We start from the raw sequence: 16,778 nt of genomic DNA on the forward strand, positions 1-16,778 counted from the left end.
ATTTAATAAACCTAATTTCTTTTTGTGTGTGGCTTTGCTTTTTTGTATATAGTTTAGCATTTTATTGCTACACATTTACTAATGTTATGACATTACATATTTTTCTGAGAAAAATATCCAGTTGTTATATAGATGTTCACTACTTCAGAGAAAAATCATTGACCATATTGTAAAAAAAAAGATAAGTGTAAGTTGTTTCCCAAAACCCAAACTGAGCCTGCATTCTACCCTATATACATAATCAGGAATGCAGAATTTAAGTGTTCATATTTATGTGTTATTAAAAATTATTTTAGATGTATGTACCTCAAGAGCATTGATAACTTTTTAACAATAGTGAATTAGTTAAATAAATTATTTTAAATTTACAAAATGGTTTCTTAAAAAGTTTTCAAAACCAGCAAAGATTTAAAGAAATTTTTTACAGGCTGGGGTTGGTGGCTCACACCTGTAATCCCAGCACTTTGGGAGGCTGAGGTGGGAGGATTACCTGAGGACAGGAGTTCAAGCCCAGTCTCGCCAATATAGTAAAACTCCATCTCTACTAAAAATACAAAATAGCTGTAATCCCAGCTATTTGGGAGGCTGAGGCAGGAGAATTGCTTGAACCCAGGAGGTGTAGGTTGCAGTGAGCTGAGATCACGCCACTGTACTCCAGCCTGGATGATGGAGTGAGACTGTGTCTCAAAAAAAATTAAATAAATAAATATATTTCTTACAACAGATTTAAAGTTTTGAAAAATTCTCAGCATGCATTGCTAAAGAAATAGGTAACAAAATATTACACATAATACAATTCTTATTTTCCAAAAGGTAATTATATTCTGTAAGTATTTTTTGCCCAAGGGAAGCAACTTCAAGTTTTATTGATAATAATATGATAGACAATAAAAATAAGACATGGTAAATTTATTTCTGGCTACATTCTGCCAAATGCTTTATTTTATTTTTAATTTGATATAATATGAGGAACAAAAGAAAGCCTTTTTGGCATTACATGGACAAATAAAAATAAATTAATGGGGTAGAGTAATACATAGAACTGTCATTTGTAATTTCAGTTATACCTGGGGAAGATTCGATTATCCTCAGAGAGAAGTAAGGTCTCCGAAAAGTTAGCCAAAATTAGAGGTTAAAATGATAAAGAAACAAAGCATGCCAAAATTTTGAGCAAATGGGTTCTATGATATATAACTATAAGGTTTGGTTTGATTGAATATTTCTGATAAAAATTCTTTTTAAGTATGTAAAAACAATATGTAAAAAACAAAATGTAAAAGTCATTTTATTTAAATGACTTTTCCCACTCAATTTTAAGAAATGAAAAGGAGAAAACAAGTAATTTCTTATGAGGTTTAACAGTAAACTATTCAAAAAATGATAAAATTCAAAAGTCAAATCCGTCATTTTTGTATTTACAGAGATAAGAGCATAGTTGGTAGTTTTGTGTGGTTTATTTACTTTACAGTTCTATCCAGAGTCCAATCACATTTGTTATGCTGAACACATTTTTATTTTTTCTTGAGAAGTTTGAAAAACATATAGCTGATTTGGAAGCATATTCCAACCAGGAGAAAGTACTGTTTTCCTTTCTTTTTAAATTCAAGGACATGAGGACAAGTTTTTAGAATCTATTAGTAAGGGTATCCAATACTCTTCAACTCTCCCCACTTAATCTTCTCATTGTCTAAAGTTTGAATATGAAGCCATGATCCTAATTATTCAGATACTGAATAGGACAAGAGCACAAGGATGAAAATTTTAGAGCATAGATTTCTATGTTCTGAACAAGAATATGGTAAATTATGCTAAGCTACTAGAAGACTGCAAGCATAGAAAAACATTCTATTCATTATAGAATAATTCTAATACATTTTTGTAATAAATGAACTAATAGTTTCTGTCATTATTAGAATTCAAATATAAATGTAATCATGGTGATTTTTGAAAAATCTTACTGGCACATGTTGATAAAATTTTACTAGAGCAGAACAGGATGTCTGCTGTATTACTCTTGTTAATTTCTTACCTTTTTGTAATGCTAAATGATCAACATTAACAAAATGTTTATAAACAACTTAAGTATCTTTTCTTGAGTATATTTTCTTACCCTAACAAAAGCTAAGGATTAATTTAAAAATATCTTCCACTAAGTAACAGTCACAATACAATTATACTATACTATTGTGAATACTTTGGGGGTACTTGCTCAAAATAAATCCCTTGGAGCAATTCCAAGGATTACTCTTTGATTATGTTTCAGATCACCTTTCTTGGTTCTTGAGAGTATATTTTGGTTTTGATATGTATTATGTTACAATGTTTCTACTTTTCTTCTGTTCAGAGTTCGAAAATCAGCAGTCAATATTTTTCGGTGGAGATGTTTACTAGAGTCCAATGTCAAGATCAAACGTTCTCATAATCTTAAATGACATTACCTTTCCTGTCACTAGTTAGCTACCCCTAAGTTTGCAGTTCTCACCTATGACCCACATGATTTTAAGACAAATTTCTCATGAAGAAGATTATTTAAAAGTGAATCCAAAAGTTTAGATGATATAAATTGTTCTGAAATTAATTCTGAGTGATATCCTACCACTTCTCATTCAATAATCCCCTTTGGATACAGAATGCATTCTTTGAGTTGCTACCTTTCCTCTTTCTTTTTGCTCTTTTTCGTTGGCCAGATTTTCTTTCTGTCTTATCCACTTCTGTATCAGCCAATGGCATCTAGGCAGCAAAGGTTGCCTTTCTTCCTGCATTTATTCTGGATTGTCTTATTTTCCATTTGGCACCTTATAGTCGTTAATTTATTTGAACAAATTACTTAAGAGAAGAAACAATATATGGGAATAATATTCCAATTAAGTTTTTCTTCTTTTTAGTTAGAAAATAGAAATTAAGCTATTGGAGAATTTTAAATGCATGTGAAGCCTTATAGTGCACTCACTGTATGGAATTTTAATACTAATATGTTCTAAAGTTTAGTCAAAAATCACCAACTTGTTGACATATGATTACAGAATGAGCAAGAGGTGTTAACTTTAGTAAAAGATTGTTGAATATACCAAAATAAGCAACATTTGATCCCACGTTCAATGTATACGTACATGTAACATGTAAATATGTCTGTATACACCTCCCCACACGTGTGTGAACTGGGTTATCCCTTTATATCTCAGCTCAGAAGAAAAAAATTCAATGTAAAGCTTAACTACAGGAACAGTCTCTTGCAGTGTCAAATAAGGTATAATTATTTAAAAGGCAAAATATACTTCACAGTGCACCTTATAATCATTTTAGTGGCATGCTTGTTTATATGTGAGAGAGACTGGAATAGTGAGACAAGACCTATCTGTGTTATCAATCTAATTAAATTACATCTGGCAAATGTACAAGGATTGTGTATATCCCAAGTCGAACCTTGTTATCCAGGAGAGATTGCTTTTAGGACCCCTGCAGATAACAAAATCTGCGAGTGCTCAGGTCCCTGATATAATATGGTGTGATATCTGCATACAACTACGCCATCCACCCATATACTTTAAATCATCTTTAGATTACATATTATACCTAATGCAAGGTAAATATGATGTAAATAGTTGTTATGTTGTATTGTTTTCTTATTTGTATTTATTTTTGCTATAGCGATATTTTCATTTTTTTTTCCCCAAACTATTTTCTGTCCATAGTTGGTTGAATCCATGGATGTGGAACCTGGACAGAGGGCTGACTGCAAGTTATGTCTAAGAAGTTATACACATAACTTATTAGTTATACATCCATTGTAACTTTTCTTATTAAATATAAACAGGAAGCAAAAGACTGTCAAAGTGGGTATTATTTAAATATATGAGTTACCACTAGCTCCATCAGCAAAGACTTCTCCTTGCTCTCCACCAGTGACACACATATGCTCTCAGCATGCATCTTAAGCTCCTATCCCTTAATAATATGTTCTGTAGTGTTAACTTGAGTTTCTGTAATTATGTCACTATAATACAGCACATTGCATACACATGAAATATCATACCTTTATAACTATGTCCACTTTATTACTGGATCTAAATATGTTTTACACAGAATACACACAATTTTTTCTAGAACTTTCATTTTCCTGCCCAGAAGATATCAGACAAAATATAGCTTAAGTGAACCCTTGTTTGAAAATAAAACCCTCAACTATTTTGAAGGAAAAAATCCAGAACTAGCTCATATGACTGCCATTTACATTTAGCTTTTCAGAACTTAATAACATGGCTATGCCTGGCTGCTGAGAAGGCTGGAAACAGCCATACACAAGGAGAACTTGGGCCTAGCCAAAACTCTGTTCTTACGGAAAAAAGATTGAGTTTCGGGAAGACGAGTAGTCTTTTGTAGTCTTTTCTACCTTCCTAGACTATTTGGTTACTCTTGGTTACTTTGCTTTGTGAAAACAAAGCCATTTATATATAACTTTTTTTTTTTTTTTCTGAGACAGGGTCTCACTGTGTTGCCCAGGCTGGGGTGCAGTGGCACCATCTTGGTTCACTACAACCTCCGCCTCTCAGACGCAAACAATCATCCCACCTTAGCCTCCGAAGTAGCTGGGACTACAGGTGCATGCCACCACGCTTGGCTATTTTTTTTTCTTTTTTTTGGAGGTAGAGACAGGGTTTTACCATGTTCAAGAACTCCTGAGCTCAGGGTGATCTGCCTGCCTCAGCCTCTCAAAGTGCTAGGATTACAGGCATGAGCCACCATGCCCAGCCCATTTGCACACAACTTTTAAAGCATAAATCCCATCATTTTGTAAAGATGAATATCTTGAATGCACAAATTCCTTATATGTCTCTGAGCACCCCATGCAAAAAATTAAAAACTAGGGACTTAGTAAATGTTGGTCGAATAAGTGACTTTTCTGAGTTTAGAATCATCCAAGTCATCACCAATCCATGTTTACCCCCAACGTAAGCAAAACATAGCAAATAAATAGATGAGTGCTGAAAAGGGGGAACATTTAACTTATAATCTGCCATAAGAGAAAGGTCACTCAGTTATTCTAAACTCTTGGCCATCAAAGCCAATAACTTATGTAGATAAACAGAAACAAAAACAAAACCGTATACAGTTTCAAAGGACATGATGTTTTCATTTGTAGACTCATTAATGCTTTATAAATAGCCAAACTATGAAGGATGTCTAGTTCAAGACAACATTAAAGGTTTTGAGGACAGAAAAATATTCCTGATATACACAGTTTTCTCTGCCATATACCAGTATTTTTGTAGGATCCTTCTTCACTGTACAATTGTAGCTCAGTTGGCTTATGCATTGGTTTCCAGCCGTTCTTCATTGAGCTCTTTTCATTCCAGCCCATAGTTATTTTCAGGCTCAACTGGAAATGAATGCAGTGATCACCTGATGATACTAATTCCGTCTAGACTTCTTTGTATTCTGAGACTGAACACACATTATTTTTGGCTTGACACTTTTTTGTATTGATCCTAAGAATTCTGTGCAAGGCTTATCTTTTCTGTCTAGCCTCAGGAGTCTGTCAGGATGATACGGCCATTAAAATGTAGGTTTGATGATAGGGCAGACAAAAGTCAGAAGCATTTGTATAGTGCATTATTTACCTCAGGAGTAATTGTACTTGGATTTCAACTTGAAAGAAGACACTAGAATATTTCAGGATATGGAAACATTTTGCTATAATAAAAATCATATTTATTTTTATTTTTCTCCCACACCATTTTATGAGGTTCACTCTTAAGTGGTCTGCTTTATATGATTATGTAGGAGTGATGCATCCCAGGTTAATCATTTATCTTGCCCATGCATTTCTCCCCTCTGCCCTTCTTGCCTCTTCCCCCTCAATGGTGCTTCAGAGCACGGGGTTACCTTGGAACTCAACAGACATTTTTTTTGTCTGTCTGACAACCACAGGTGTCCATGAACAAGCCCCTAAAAAGGACCCAACAACAAAGAGTAAATACAGTTACAAAGATTCTTTGGTACTCAATTAGCAATGCTTCTTAAAAAGCCAAAAGAAATAGAATTATGACATCCCTTTCTTTTATATTTAGAAAATCTGAAATATTTGTGAGATCCAGTCTTCCTTAGTTTTTTAACCTAATAAACACCATTCATCACGTGTATTCTGCTCACAAATGCTGACAGTTCCACAAATTTCACTGTTATATGAAACATTTCATCACTCTTAGCCCCTCTTTATTATCTTAACCTTATTTATATTAAAGCTACCTTCCAGAAGTTTCCTTGAAAGAAATGGGAAAAATATCAAGGAATTATATTCTGTGCAACCTTATTTTAACAGGTATCAACATTCAAAGTATGACAATAGTTAAAGGATGTTTCTGTCCTTACCAACTTCAGTTCTTTATTCAGTGTAATTATTCCAGTGATGAGACCACTCTAACAAAATTAACTAAATCATCATGAGCATCATCACTTGCTTAATTTTTCTTCAGGCTATTTATCACTGTCTAACATACTATGTAGCTGATTTGTTATTTTGTTTATCTGTCTTCCCCCACTAAAATATAAGCTCCTTGAAAACAAACACTTCTAATCTGTTTGGATTACCACTAAATTCCCAGCAGCTAGAACAGTGTCAGCCACATAGTAGACTCTCAATAAATATTTGTTTGAATAACTAAGTGACACAGTAAATGAATATGCATATGATATATATTTAAAATGACACATTAGTTATGAGGTTTTCCACATTACCATAAAAATATTTTGGTATAAATCATAATTTATGTAACTTTGTTTTGCCTGTTAAAGGAAGTAAAGATGATGGCTTGAAAACATAGTCAAAAATATGAAGATTAAAATTGCTGGTTTTTAAAAAATAAATAACTTAATAAAGAGTATTTTTAATCATTTTTTTACATTTGAGTAACTATATTTATTGCCTATATGTCATCTCATAAACGAAATAGGGACTTTAACATAAATTTTTAAGCACATGATATTCCTCATAGCTCTACCCCTGTGACTTCTCATTATGGAAGCTATTAAAAAGCAGCATGAAATCCAAACTGTATTTTATAAATTGATTAGGAAAATAATTATTTAAAATGTTCTTTTGTGAATGACAGAGGTGGGGAAAACGTGATTTACAGAATGTTGGACTAAATGTCTATCCTCTTTTCTTCCACAATTGAGAAGTGGTGAAATTTTGTTTCAGTTTTATGATAGAAAAATAAATCTCAACTGAATCAATGCCCTGTCCCTTCTTAGTAGGATGCTGGTGATAATACATTAGTATTTTAAAAAGTATATTAGCTACCACTAGTGAAGATTTTACAGTGTCTCTAGATCATCATTCCAAACAAACACAAATCAACATATATTTATATAATCAAAGAAAGATTCTTAGGGTAAAACTCTGATACAATTTTGTTAACTGGCTGTTGTCTCTTTTCCATAAAAATAGATTTTTGTAAATGTGTTTATACTTTTAAAGTTCTGAGAGAATAAATTGATCTATTGAGTCAATTCTTGTTTGAATGTTTACTAATTCTTGCTAGGAAAAATAAGTGGAAGTTTAGAGCATCTACCATCTATTTTAGATTTCTGGTGATATAGGAAATTTTATGATAGTATAGAGATTAACTCCTCCTCCCAAGGAACCTTTTTTTATATAATGGAATAAAATCCAAGTTTTAAGTTGAACTATAAATCCATAGTTTTAAGTTCAACTATGTAGTGTTGTCTATATTCATGGAGTTGTACCTGCCTATGCGAATGAAAGTTTAGTAGGAGATATTGGGGTCCAACAGTATCTGCATAATTCATAGCTCTCTATTCAGTAACAACATGGGGTATTGTATAAAGTATATGCTAAATGAATATATGTGTGAATTAGTTTCTTCTTAGCAAACCAGAAGCCTAGGGCTCTGACTCAGACTGGAGTGAGAGAGGAATAAATAATAGAGATGGAGGTGGAACCCATTTGTGGTTTCAGGGAAAGAACAAAAGGAAACGAGAATCTCAAATACAGTTGGAAAACTTTAAATCCAGGGGGGTAAATTGAGAGCCAGACTCACAACTCAATGAGCGTTCTGCAAGAGAAACAAATCCAGATGAGCTAGAACCAAGCTCCCCATGTGGGCATCCATGGGCTATGTATATTCTCTACAAAACTTCTGTTTTGAACTGAGTGGTATATTTTTGTTGATAATCTCAAATAAATTAATATAATCCCGCTGTGGATTACTTAAATGGTTGTATGTTATATATAATAACTGAAAATTTTATAATATGTTATATTCTTTACATTATATCATTTGGATATACATGTTCATATATATATATATACACAGACACATACATACATATAGTAAACTGCTAGATTTTATTTCCAAATTTAGCATTTGCATGTATAAATATTTTGATGCATATACATTTTGTTGCCATGCTGGTCTACTTTAATTGTCTAAGACTATACAGAAAAGAGGTAGACAACGTATACATAATTCAGTTCCACTAAACACAGGCCAACTTATTTTAATCCACAAAGAAGATAGTACATTGCCAAATAGGGAAAAAAAAAGATGAGAAAATGATATTCATATAGCACTTTTGGTAGGATAGGCTTACTAAAGCCAAAAGGTCCATAATTTAGCAATTATTTACATTTCAAGTTGCTAAAACATTTCTTTTTATTATATATATGCCTAAGATATACATGATGTTTTGATACACATAGTGAAATGATTATTACACTCAAGCAAGTTAACCTATCCATCATCTTACATAGTTATCTTGTGTGTGTATGTGTGTGTGTGGCAAAAGTCTCTAAAATCCACTCTCTTAGGAAATTTCTAGTATGTAGTACAATATTATTAACTATGGTCCTCATACCATACGTTAGATTTTTAGGTTTATTTATCTTATACATCTGCAACTTTATTCCCTTTGACCTCAATCTCCCCATTTCGATCCTGCCATCCTCTCCCTACTCCTAGTAACTACCCACCTTTCTATTCTGTTTCTATATATTTAAGGTTTTTGGCTTGTTTGTTTGTTTTAGATTCTGTATATAATCATTCTTTACATTAACTTATTAGTTTTACTCGTAATGTTAACCTAATTTTTGTTGATATTACAGTATTGTTATATTTAAATTCTACCATTTTAGTTATTTTAGGTTTGTGATAATTTTAAGCAAAAGAAGATTTTAACATAGATTGACATTGAAGGATAGTTATGAATATAGAAACAACTAAAGTGTATCCTGGGTTGTTGAATAAGTTTTTAAACCTTTATGTAGATCCCCAGACATTCTCAAGTTTCTGTTCAATAAATGGAGTCATAAGAAACTCCCTTGATCACCTATTAATGAGAGAGAGCTGGTTTGGACACTATATCTCACCATAAACTTATGTTCATGGTCTTTATTGGATAAATGGATAGAAATGATTATTTCCTCTTAGAATGTTTTAGGTTTACATTAATTAATGAGGGGAAAATCAGCATGTTAGTAATTCTTTCAATTAAATACTCCATTTTTTACTACCTGGTTCCATAAGTATAGTATGTACTAGCTACTAGTGGAAACATAAAAATAGATAAGACACAATCAGAATTTCAAAAATAATATATTCTTTGTTCATAAGGATAAAATTTGTAATGATGATGATGGTGATGATGGTGATTTCCATCATTTACGGAGGATTTACCACATGCCAGTACTTATGGTCAGCACTTACATATGTTATCTAAGTTTTATCCTCACAGTACCCTTATGAGATACCTTAATTATTTTCCCTATATGACAGATAAGTAAACCAAGTCTTAGAGAGCTGAGGGGATTGAGCCAAATCACACAATTCTTGCAAAGTGGAATGAGATGGGATTCAGTTCAATTCCTATGCAATATACTTCTCCCATCAAAAGTTATGTTAAAGCATTTCAATGTTTAAGATTCATTACTAAGTAACATAGCCCAAATAAATAATTGTGATTTTTTTGTTTTCTTCATTTTGTTTATCAAAAAATAAGTTTATCTTTGTTCATCATTTTTTACTTGCTCAATAATAGACATATAATTTGTCATTCCCTGGTTAATTTAAATTTAAAATTTGTATGAATTATAAATAAGATATGTTTCTTCCCTATGAATCCAAATATCTGCAGTCATACTTAGTCAAAAACTTGGTTATGGCAAACAGAAAGTTTTTTATCGCACTTTTAAATTTTTTTAAATTTTACTTTAAGTTCTGGGATACATGTGCTGAATGGGGCAGGTTAGTTACATAGGTATACATGTGCCATGGTGGTTTGCTGCACCTATCAACCCATCATCTAGGTTTTAAGCCCTGCATGCGTTAGGTATTTGTCCAAAAGCTCTCCTTCCCCTTTGCCTCCACTGCCCAACAGGCCCTGGTATGTGATGTTCCCCTCCCTGTGTCCATGTGCTCTCATTGTTCAACTCCCACTAATGAGTGAGAACATGCAGTGTTTGGTTTTCTGTTCCTGTGTTAGTTTGTCAAGGATGATGATTTCCAGCTTCTTCCACGTCCCTGCAAAGGACATGAACTCATTCTTCCTTATGGCTGCACAGATTCCTTGGTGTACATGTGCCACACTTTCTTTATCCAGTCTATCATTGATGGGAATTTGGGTTGGTTCCAAGTCTTTGCCATAAACGTGTGCAATAAACATATGTGTCCATGTGTCTTTATAGCAGAATGATTTATAATCCTCTGGGTATATACCCAGTAAGGGGAGTGCTGGGTCAAATAGTATTTCTGGTTCTAGATCCTGGAGAAATTGCCACACTGTCTTCCACAATGGTTGAACTAATTTATACTCCCACCAACAGTGTGAAAGAGTCCCTATTTCTCCGCAGCCTCGCCAGCATCTGTTGTTTCCAGACTTTTGAATGATCACCATTCTAACTGGTGTGAGATGGTGTCTCATTGTGGCTTTGATTTGCATTTCTCTAATGACCAGTGATGATAGCTTTTTTTCATGTTTGTTGCCCACATAAATGTCTTCTTTTGAGAAGTGTCTGTTCATATCCCTTGCCCACTTTTTGATGTGGTTGCTTGTTTTTTTCTTGTAAATTTGTTTAAGTTTCTTGCAGATTCTGGATATTAGCCCTTTGTCAGATGGATAGATTGCGAAAAGTTTTCTCCCATTCTGTAGGTTGCCTGTACACTCTGATGATAGTTTCTTTTGCAGAGAAGAAGCTCTTTAGTTTAATTAGATCCTATTCGTCAATTTTGGCTTTTGTTGCAATTGCTTTTGGTGTTTTATTCATGCAATCTTTGCCCGTGCGTGTGTCCTGAATGATATTGCCTAGGTTTTCTTCTATGGTTTTTATAATTTTAGGTTTTACATTTAAGTCTTTAATCCATCTTGAGTTGATTTTTGTATAAGGTGTAAGGAAGGGGTCCAGTTTCAATTTTCTGCATATGTCTAGCCAGTTTTCCCAGCACCCTTTACTGAATAGGAGATCTTTTCCACATTGCTTGTTTTTGTCAGGTTTGTTGAAGATCAGATGGTTGTAGGTGTGTGGTGTTATTTCTGAGGCCTCTGTTCTGTCCCATTGGTCTATGTATCTGTTTTGGTACCAGTATCATGCCGTTTTGGTTACTGTAGCCTTGTAGTATAGTTTGAAGTCAGGTAGCACGATGCCTCACACTTTGTTCTTTTTGCTTAGGATTGTCTTGGATATGTAGGCTCTTTTTAATTCCGTATGAAATTTAAAGTAGTTTTTTTGTTTTTTTTTTTAGTTCTATGATGAAGAAAGTTGATTTTACAAAAATTCTTTAAGTGTTTATTATCTTCTTCTAAGAATAAAAACCGTACTTTTCTTCAAATCTAGACCTACTAATAGTTTTGGGATTTGTTATTTGAATGTTATGAATAATTTTGGCCTTATATTTACTTTTTCTCTAGACCATTTTATGTAAAAATACGTTTTTCATGACCAAGCCTGTGTTAATGACTTCAAACTTGTTTCCTTACCAGAGTGATTCTTTTGCTAATCCAGAACTGCTCCCCCAGAACTGTCATAAGACACCTCTTGCTACTGCCATGTTTGTGCTATAAGTAGTTAGTTCCCAGGCACAGGGCTAATTATTTTCATCTAACATTAATATATTTAGGATGGTAAAAGTGACAAATACCAACATCATAAAATTTAGGAACGCTATTATCCCTAAACTATCCACCAATCACTATGTGTACACTGTAGAGTCTAGCATTAAGAATATATATTTAAAACAATACATTTATCAGATAAAATAGCATGCGCTTATTGTTATATTACATTGTTTCTGCTCTTTTTCTTCAAACGTTGTAATAAGGATGTAATAAGGATGTTTGACACAATGTGAAAAATAAAAGTTAATAAAATTTGATAGCCTCACTGTCACTTATGTTTTCTAAACTGTCCAAAATATTTAAACCTTTTGAATGAATGATGTTGAGTTTGTTTTTTTATCCAATGGCGCTTACAAACTGTGTGACCTTGGGAAAATATTTAATTTCTGTGAATCTTAGTCTACATATATTTTTAAAAATAGGAATAATTGTAGATTACTGTCAGACTTGTTGGGAGAAATAAATCGTACCAATATGTATATTGCCTAGCACAGTACCAAACTCATCGAGAGCACCATTAATGTTAGTTCCTTCTATCTAATAATCCATGGAAAATCATTCTAAACTCTTTACTTTTAACTCTTAAACTTAGATGCCTTTGGAAAGATAACTTTTTGGTAAGTATCATCTAGAAATGTATTCACTTCTCATTGTTCTTTAGCAGGTGAAATGTGTGTGAACTGTTTTAAAGTTTTATGTGACATCTACAATGTTGTAGGTGCTTTCTTCCCTCTTTATTGTATACCCATGTATCCTTGGTAAACTATGATTTATTTAAGCACCATCCATGCTAGCTGATTATGGAAATATATGAAGATTTAAAATTTAGAAATTTCAGGCTGATCACTTTGTCTTGGTGTTTAGGTTACAAATTGGTTCATGTAAGGATTTTCTTAATTTCTCCCAGAACCATCTCCAGATAATGCCATCAAGCAACATGGTGAATAAAACCTATTACTTTTGTTTTTTAGATTCTAAAACATATTCTGAGAAAAATATTTGCAATTCTATGGTGTGTAGCAATCCAATGACAAAATTCTCTAACCACCATAGACTTAAAAATGATGAAAGTTTTGGAAGTGATTTTTTAACTATTTCACAAAACATATCATAAGAGAGAGAAAAATGTGATAAATTATATCAGGCAGATAACTTACTGTCTTTTTCAGGCCGTAAATTATAGTTTTAAGTACGTATGTACCATAATGAATTTATGTTAAAAATAATCAGAGATGGGAGGGGCTTGTAGTATAATCATCTGATGGGTTCTTCCTGCCTGCTGCATAGACAAAACCATTCACTGAGACTGCATCATTGAAGTAAAGAGTTTAATTGATACAAGGCTGGCCACATAGCAGATGGAGTTACTACTCAAATCAGTCTTCCTGAAGGCTCAAAAGTTCAGGTTTTTCAAGGATAGTTTGGTGGGTAGAAAACTAGGAAATGGGTGTTGCAGATTGGCTGGGGATGCAATCATAGGGGTGTGGAAAAGGGTCCATTTGGACTAAGTCTACCTCTTGCTGGGGGGCCACAAGACTAGTTGAGTCTTGAGTCCTGATGGGGTCAGCCTGAAAAATATCTCAAAAGACCACTTTTAGGTACTATAATAGTGATGTTACCTGTAGGAGCAATTGGGGAACTCACGAATCTTGTGACCTCTGGCCACATTACTGAGTAGAAAGGGATTATAGAAACTAGGCCTATATTTTAGCAGACCTTCAGGACCCTCCCATAATCCTAATCTTGTGGACTTTCATTAGTTTTACAAAGCAGTTTCAGTTCCAGAACAAAGAGGAAATCAGTTTTAGGGAGGGACTATTATCATTCTGTCTTCAGAGCTAAACAATAAACTAAATTTCTCCCATGGTTAGCTAGCCCTACACCTAGGTATAAGCAAGGGAGAGTAGTCAGCCTGTGAGACTAGAAGCAAGATGGAATCAGTCATGTTAGATTTCTCTTAGTGTCATAATGTTTGCAAAGGCTGTTTCAGTAGTGACTATCAGAACTTCCTGCAGTCAAGTAACCACTTAAACCACCTAAATCAAATGACTGTTCATGTACATTGGATGAGTGAGAAAAAAATAAGTTTCTTTTAATTTTTCTGGGAATAAAACATACTTCTCTGGCTATTTGGTTGTCAGAAACATGCTACTCTATACTACTCTACACCATTCAAATTAAGAATACCAAGTTTAGATTCCCTGTCATTGAAACTCTCCTATGCTAACTCCCCAAACATTTATATGCTGGATGTTTAGCTATGAAGAATTTTATTCTGAAAAATTCCCAGTTTTGTATATCATTGGAGGTAACATTGTTTCTTCAATACTATAACTGTTTAGTGTCTTTTCAAAATCGTCATTGTATGGTAAACGCTAAAAGAGCACTTCCTGTTCTTTAGTTACAATTTTACATTGTATGTAGTACACATTTGGGGCAGCTTTCAGTAGCTATTATTTAATTTCAAACTCAGTATAACTCAGTATAAATAAATGTTAGCTAGATAGATGGTTCTAGTTTTATTCCTATTTCATTTTCAAGGTAGGAAAATTAACATTGGCTTGGAGTATTGTAGAAGTAATTTTTCCAATTACATAGAAATTGCAGTTTTCCTTCTCTTACTACAGTCACTCAAATTTTATACAAAATTGGGGCCTAGCCTGGGAGGGTTCTTGGCTTCACCAAGAGATAATTCAAGGGTGATCTGGTGATCAGAGAAGCAATTGTTTTTTAACTGGTACTGCTTCTTGTGGAGCAGGACTAACTCATAGGCACTGTGCCAGGGCTGTTGGCATGTGTATTTATACCCACTTCTAATTATATGCTAATTAAGAGGCAGATTATTTTGAACTTCCTGGAAAATGGTGGGGAGTTTCCAGAATCATATAAGGTAACTTCCAGGCTGTTGCCATGGCCCATTGCCATGGCATTAGTAAACTGTCATGAGGCTGGTGGGAGTGTCATTATGCTAATGAGCTGTGAGGACACTGGAGGTTGCTTTGCTCACAGTCTCCTGGGGTTGCTGGCCTCTTCACTGCATGCTGTTTTGACCAGATCCTGCTTTTATCAAGGTGTTGGTGACCAGAAAAAGACTCCTACGGGCCTCCTACCTCATCCTCATGCAAGTAAACTGCCTGTTTTACCTGGGACTACATTTTATGTTCTCTTAGACATCCAACAGAGCAAATTTCAGCAGTTCAGCCATATTTTGTGTAAATAGATTACACAAATTTAATGGCTGAACTTTTAAATAAAGTCAGATTAATAGGTACAAGTCCAGGGCCTGATATGGCCACTTGCTGGCAATTGCTTGTTTAATTTGATTCATGGAGACAGCCAAGTTGGTCAATGTCAAACCCAATATTCACCCTTTGACCTAAACATATATCCTGTGTTGGTCAAATTAATTGTAAGATCTGTTAATTTTCCTCCTAATTGTTGAGGACAATATGTGAGACTGTAGAACTTCACAGAATCGACTGGCATGTCTCAGCTTAGAGTTTCCTAATTTACATCCTCAGGGTCAAAAGGCATATTTTATGTTAAATGTCCGTGCCACACTCCTAATTTAGCCTTGACCGACTCCAAATGATCTACTCTTTTAGGTTAGTTGTAATTGTTATATTTCGACATTAGTATTAAGACTTTATTCTTTGGTTTCTTTTTTAATAGGAGATTAGTCAACTGACTTGGATTTTTCACTGGGTTTATATTTTAATTGGATATATTAATTATTATTTGTGAGTTTCTACTAATGTCAGGAAACAGAGGGACTTAGAGCCATTTCAGTTAGAGAGGATAAGATTTCTGTACTCCTGAGTTTAAATGTGTGTGTGTGTGCGCACATGTGAGTCCTAATGTTATAAACTAAATGATTTCTGTATGTTTAACAAATGTGAGCCATTGGTCCTAGGTAAAGACAATGGTAAAAGCAAGAACTCTCCATGTTAATGCCTTACATACCACAGACATTGTGACCATATATTTCCGCAGAACAGACACCAGTGGGTTTTTGTTATTATTTTATTGAATGACTTGAAGCTTGCTAAATGACTTTACTGCCTTATTTTATTAGTATTTAGGCTGATAAAATGTCCCTCTAGGCTTTGGGAAGTCAAGCTATCTATTTTTAATTGTTTTCAATTTGCTTTAAGTTAATCTTCCCAAGTTGTTCCTGCATTGCTTATCTGATTTTCTTTCTTAGTTTATCTACACGATCCTAGGAAAGAAGGCCCTATATCTATGAACACATGCCTACACTGTAGAATAAACACTAAAGTATTACCTTGACCTTGCACTAGGATGAAAGAGACTATGGACCAGCCAATATGATTGTCCATTTAAACAACTAATATTAGCACAAATCAAGTTCAGTTTGGTGTCTTCCATTAAACTCATTCATCAAAATAGAAAATGTCATTTCAGTAAGAAGCAAAATATACCCAAGAATATTTCTACAGTCCCTGATAGGTATGATTACAAATATCAACAAATTCTCCATTTATCTGGTCAGTAGTTGATGCTACTTTCACTTACTCCACTGATATAGTTAAGGTCTTTTGGCCACAACTACAAAGTACAGATTAAAAAGAAGTCATAAAGATTGTTTCTTTATTCTGCATGTATGATGAGCCTCCCAAAGTTATTGA

The 16,778-nt window shown here is 33.8% G+C and overlaps 1 protein-coding gene and 1 long non-coding RNA gene across 3 annotated transcripts in view; both read left to right on the top strand.

Annotated features, from left to right (window-relative positions):
• KCND2 (potassium voltage-gated channel subfamily D member 2) overlaps window positions 1-16,778 on the top strand; it is a 484,939-nt gene that overhangs the window by 107,315 nt on the left and 360,846 nt on the right. The window lies entirely within an intron of this gene.
• Window positions 1-16,778, top strand: part of LOC134737040 (uncharacterized) — an 86,042-nt gene that overhangs the window by 17,311 nt on the left and 51,953 nt on the right. The window contains exon 1 of the long non-coding RNA XR_010121591.1: window positions 1-15,254. This exon is cut by the window's left edge and continues 17,311 nt beyond it. This is a non-coding gene — a long non-coding RNA (uncharacterized lncRNA). The remainder of the gene's footprint in view (window positions 15,255-16,778) is intronic.

The sequence above is a fragment of the Symphalangus syndactylus genome, chromosome 6, assembly GCF_028878055.3.
Source record: "Symphalangus syndactylus isolate Jambi chromosome 6, NHGRI_mSymSyn1-v2.1_pri, whole genome shotgun sequence".
NCBI classification, from domain to species: domain Eukaryota; kingdom Metazoa; phylum Chordata; class Mammalia; order Primates; family Hylobatidae; genus Symphalangus; species Symphalangus syndactylus.